The sequence below is a fragment of the Dasypus novemcinctus genome, chromosome 4, assembly GCF_030445035.2.
Source record: "Dasypus novemcinctus isolate mDasNov1 chromosome 4, mDasNov1.1.hap2, whole genome shotgun sequence".
NCBI classification, from domain to species: Eukaryota; Metazoa; Chordata; class Mammalia; order Cingulata; family Dasypodidae; genus Dasypus; species Dasypus novemcinctus.
In genome coordinates this window covers 46,800,210-46,806,209 of record NC_080676.1, presented here as the reverse complement: position 1 = coordinate 46,806,209, position 6,000 = coordinate 46,800,210, and the positions used below count along the sequence as shown (strand labels likewise).

The 6,000-nt window shown below is 36.8% G+C and overlaps 1 protein-coding gene across 1 annotated transcript in view; it reads left to right on the top strand.

Annotated features, from left to right (window-relative positions):
* The first annotated feature begins 4,868 nt into the window (after window positions 1-4,868).
* SPATA16 (spermatogenesis associated 16) overlaps window positions 4,869-6,000 on the top strand; it is a 262,641-nt gene continuing 261,509 nt past the window's right edge. The window contains exon 1 of the mRNA XM_058295332.2: window positions 4,869-4,987. The gene's annotated coding sequence lies outside the window, so the exon portion shown is untranslated. The remainder of the gene's footprint in view (window positions 4,988-6,000) is intronic.

The window sequence follows — 6,000 nt, the reverse complement described above, 5'->3', positions numbered from 1 at the left end:
CAAATGACCCTATAACAGCACTGAACAACTGCACAGTACAAATTTTTAGAAATTATTGAACATTTACAAAAATTAACTCTATCATACAATGCAAATTTTTACAAATTTCAAAGAATCATATCCTAAGACCACGTTTTCTGTGGTTCTCAAACTTTAGAGTGCATTAAAATCACACAGAGACCTTCTTAAACCATAAATTGCTCTGCCCCACCCACAAAGATTCTGATTCAGTAGGTCTGGGGTGGAGGCCAAGAATTTGCATTTTTAACAGGTTCTCAGGTAATCCTGTTACACTTGTCCTCAAACCACACTTTGAGAACCACTACTCTAAACAAAATGGAATTAGGGTAGAAATCAATAATGAAAAACTTACCTTTAAAAATGTCCATATGTTGGAACTTTAAAACATGCTTCCAATTTACCTGTGAGTCAAATAAGAAACCATAATAGAAATAAGAAAATACTTAGAATTGAATAACAAGTAGTATTGCATGTCTTTATTCATGGGTGCAGCTAAAGAGGGACTGAGAAGGAAATTTGTAGTCTTAAATATTTATATTGGAAAAGGAAAATAGTGGAAATTAATGGGCTAGGTATTAGAAGGAAAAAATAAAGACAAATAAATAAATAAAATTGAAAATAAAGATATAATAGAGAGGATCAGCAAAACCAAAAGATGGGTCTTTGAAAAGACTAATAAAATAGAAAAAACAACAGCCTTCTGGCAGTATTTTTCAAAGAAAGAAGATAGTGAGACAGAGAGAGGAGAGAAATAAATACCAGAAATGAAAAGCCAATTTCATTACAGATATAGTAGAGTTAAAAGTTAATAAGAATATGACAACAACAAATTTTAAAACTTAGGTGAATTAAAAAATATTAGAGAATAACAATAAGATTAGCTTAAAAAGAAATAGCAAAAGTCTAAATGGCCCTATGTTCATTAAAGGGAAGTTATCCTGAGAATACTAGGCCAGCTCAAATTTTTAAAATTAATCAATGTAATCCACTATACTGAAAAATTATATGAACACATCAACTGATGCAGAAAAATCTTTAGACAAAATCTAATACCCACTCATGATAAAAACTCTCAGGAAAGTAGAAACAGAGGGAAACTTCCTCGACTTGATAAAGAACATCTATAAAAAACCTGCAGCAACATCATATTTGTTGAAAAACCAAAAGCTTTAACCGTAAGAGAGGGAAAAAGAGAAAGGTGCCCCTCTTACCTCTCCTATTCCACATTTTACTGGGAGTTATAGTGAGTAAAATAAGGCAATACAAATAAATGGAATACAGATTGTAAAGAAAGAAATGGAACTATCTCTGTTCACAGATAACATGATTATGGAAAAAATCTCAAGGATCTTTAAATAAAAGCTACTAGATCTAATAACTGAGCAAGAGCATAGAATACAAGGTCAATACACAAACTCAAGTTTATTTGTAGAACATTAGTGAATTAAATGGAAAGGAAAACTTTTAAAAAGAATAAAATTTACAAAAGCACCACAAAATATGAAATGCTTAGGTATAAATCCTAAGAAATATGTGTAAGAGCTGTGTATTGAAAACTATAAAACACTAATAAAGGAAATCAAAGATCTAATTAAATGGATACGCCAAGATATTGGATTGAAATTAAATTGAGACATCATTTATTGACGATAAGCCCTCTTCCCCAACCTCTGGGAGACTGAGTGATGAGGTCACATAAATTTAGGGCCCTCGAAGCTGAGATGAGTTTCCAGGGTTGATAATGACCATACCAAGCCAGGAGGGCCACATGGTTTACTCCGACATGGGAGGCCACAGAGGCTCACATCTGTGGCCCTCCCAGACCTTTCTCTCTTTGTCTCTTCTTTTGGCTTCTTCCTATTTGCATCCTTTTGCACCCTTTAAAACTACAATCACAACTTAAAAAAAAAAAAAGGATATCATTTATCCCCAATATAATTTGTAGATTCCAACACAGTTGCAATCAAAATCCGAGCAAGGTAATTTTTGCAAGCTGTTTCTAAAATTTACAGGGAATGGCAAAGGAAGTAGAATATATAAAATAATTTTGAAAAAAAGAACCAAATTGGAGAACACACACCACCTGATATCAGGACTTACTATTAAGCCACAGGAATCAGGATATCACAGTATTGAAGAATAAAAAAAAGACCCACATAGAGGAATTGAGAGTCCAGAAAAGGGCTTTGCTTCAACAAAGGTACAAAAGATTTTCAGTGGAGAAAGAAATGTCTTTTTAACAAATGGTACTGGAACAATGAGTCACAATATGCAAAAAGAAATGAACCTCAATGAACACAAAAATTAACTCAAAAAAGATCATATATTAAATGCAAACCCTAAAGCCCTATATGTTCAAGAACAAAATATAGAAGAAAATCTTTGTGACCTTAGCATAGGACTTCTGCTTTTTGAAAGACACTGCTAACAGAAAGAAAAGACAACCACAGACAGGGAGAAATAGTTGCAAAACATACATCTGATACAGGACTTGTTACCAGAAAACATGACAAACTCATATGGCTCAGTAAAAACACAAACAACCATTTAAAAAAATAAATGGTCAAAAGATTTGACCAGACACTTTACCAGAGAAGATATAGGTGGCAAATCAACATATGAAAAGATGCTGAACATCCTTAGCCATTAGGAAAATTAAAAATCAAAACCACAACGAGCTATTATGAAGAGGTATTACTTTTAAAATGGAAATTTAAAAATGCACTGCACTCAGTGTTAGTGAGGATGGGGAGTAACTGGAACTCACATATTGCTGGTGGGAAAAAAAAATGACACAGGAATTTTGAAAAATAATTTGGCAGTTTCTTATCAGAGCTAAACACTGAATGACCCAGCATTCTCCTTGCTAGGTATTTACTCAAGTGAAATGAAAACTAATGTTCACACAGCAACCTGTATGCAAATATGTATAATGACTAGAGTCGTGATCATCCCAAATATCCCTCTGCTGGTAAACAGATAAACAGTGGCATATACACACAGTAGAACACTGGTCAGCAATAAATAGCACCAAACTACCTAAGAAATCCCACAGCAAAATGGATGAATGGCATGTACACCATGCTGAGTAAAAGAAACCAGATCCAGGGAGTGGATGTAGCTCAGCGGTTGAGCACCTGCTTCCCGTGTATGAGGTCCTGGGTTTAACCACCTGAACCTCCTAAAAGAAAGAAAACAGATTCGAAAGCTCCATGCTGTATAATTCCTTCATTTGACATCTGGAAAAGACAAAATAATAGAACTAAAAAAAAAAAGCCCATCAGCAGTTGGGGCTGGGGATGGTGGAAAGCATTGACTACACAGTGGCATGATGTTTTGTTTTGTTTCGTTTTTCAGGTGACGGGTATGTTCTAAATCTTTATTTTGGTCGTGGTTACATCAAAACTCTCATAATTGCTCACTACGTTAAAAAAAAAGTAAAGAAAGCAGCTGTCTGAAAGGAGGCTGAAGACACATCAGTGATGGTGACTGAGGTGAGCTGAGTAGGAAGAATATCTCTGCGGGAGGAGGGTTGGAAAGCACTATTATACAGCAGATTCTTCCTGCATCTCATCTCAATTGATCCTTACATCTTAAAACTAGTCTCCCCAGTTTTGCAGAAGGATAGGGGAGGCAGGGCTGGAATGTTTGAATCATTTTACTGTGTTCCCTTTCTCCAAACATGACGGGAGATATAGTCATCACGCTGAGACTACTATGAAAAGATAACTAAAATCAATGACAGTACAAAGCAGTAAATAGATGACAGGACTATTTTTATAAAATTCAAAAACTGGCAGAATCAATGCCTGGTGTTTAGAAGCCAGGACAGTCATTAACTTTGGGAAGTAGAAAGAGGTAGTAATTAGGAGAGGCTTCTGGGAGGCTAGGAATGTTTTATTTCTTGACTGGTGGGGGTTACTCTGGTGGATTCTCTTTGCAATAATTCACTAAGCAAACTTGTACTTCATTCATATTGTGTATGTGTGCTTCAATAAAATCACTTCAATAAAAAGTCATACATATATGCAAAGGAACATTTGTCATAAAATGTTAGTGGTTAGGTGAGCACTGCAATCCTTAGAGGTATATAGGTTTCTTCAAACGTATTCATAATGTTCTACTTCTTAAAACATGTATAAGCTTCATGGCTGATCTCTCAGTCTCTCTTTTTTATTACAGAAGTTGTAGGTTTACAGAAAAATTGTGCATAAAATACAGAGTTCCCATATAGCATCCTACTATTAACACCTTACATTAGTGTAGTACATTTGTTACAATTCATGAAAGAGCATTTTTATAACTGTACTATTAATTTCAGTCCATCATTTACAATGGGGTTCACTATTTGTGTTGTATGTTCCTATGTGTTTTGTGTTTTTTTATTCTAGTAACACGTATACAACCTAAATTTTCCCTTTATTCTTCAGTAAATTGGATTTACAAACATCAACATTTTTCTTTAAACAAGGTAAACAAAACTTTATAAAGTGTATTTATGTATATAATGCATATAATGTGTCTCTATGTGCGTGAGACAGAAAAGAGAAAAACGATCTATTTATTTTTCGATGTATATATTCCCAGTGAAGAGCCTGCACAGACGTATACTAAAACGTCCTTAGTAATTCTCTTTAGGATATAGATAACTTTCATTTTATGGATCTCTTTCTGTTTTTTTTCCAAATTACCCTTATCAGCATATTCCACTTTTAGAATCTCAAGGGAAAAATACACACACACTTTGTTTCTAGGGGTGAAACCACCAGGAGTCCCGCGCGGGGTGGGGGCAAAAGCCAGGGCAGCTGGTGGGGGCCTCGCGGCGGAGCAGAGGGCGGCACCTCGTGGACGGTGACGTGGCCGCCCAGCGCGGCGGCGGGTCGGGACGTTTGCCCGGGCGTGGGCCGATGCCGCGGCGGCGGGGAGTGCGGAGCGTGGGCCCCGCGGCTGAGCCACCGCTGCCTCGGTAGGAGAACGGGCGTGCCCGGGGAAAGCTTTGGAGGGCCCTGGGAAGGAAGGGGGTGAGCCTGTGGGGGAAGAAGCGTCGAGTAAACCGGGAAAACTGGAGCTCCTCGGAGAAGGAGAAACAAGGGACTGAGCCATCGCATGGTTCAGTCAGTAGCCAGGAAATCATTTCCTGCCCGCAGGGAGCAGACAGGGAATTCCGAATGAGTGCCTGTCCCCTACGCAGGCACACCTACCCAGCCCCACCTGATGAGAAACCAAAGACCGGGGTCTTACTTGATGTCCGAGTAAACTCTGTTTAATCTTAATAAATTTCCTAATAAAGTGTATAATTTGAGGCTACATGTGGCCAAGAGAGAATGAATATTTCAGAGTCCACATTTTATTCAAAATTTGCTATTTGGGCCATTGTCTCAATTCCTGATATTACTGTAGATCGAAGACATTGATGTCACTGAGTAGGGTTTTAGGTAAAGAGACATTCTGAGCTCCCTTTCTCTAAGACACAGAGCATATCTTCATCTTTGTATCCTAACATCATGTCTTGCACAAAATCTGTGGTCTGTACGTTTGATACATGAAGGAGTGAGTAAATGAATGAGTGGGTTTCTTTCACAAGAAGCCCACCATTCAGTGGTGGCTCAGCATAAGCAGTGAAAAACACCTGTCACACCTGTCAAGTTTGTGTAAAATTTGCATTTCACATTTCTTGTCTATAAAATATTTATATGAATCAGTAAACATCTGTTTTTTGAAATGCCAAGGAAAAGTTTGCCATTTGTAGAGAGCCACTCCTTTAAAATAAATACATGAAAATATACTTTGTATTGATATATTTGTTTAGCCCTTTATGATTAAATTTAAGGTACTAATAATCTTATACACACCAAAGGGCTTTGAAATTTCACCATTATAACCTTGGATGCCATGAATGTGTTCTCTTTTAAATATTTTTATGAACTGGATGGACTATCTCTAACTGGAAAAATAATTTGATATAAATTTGGAACCAAT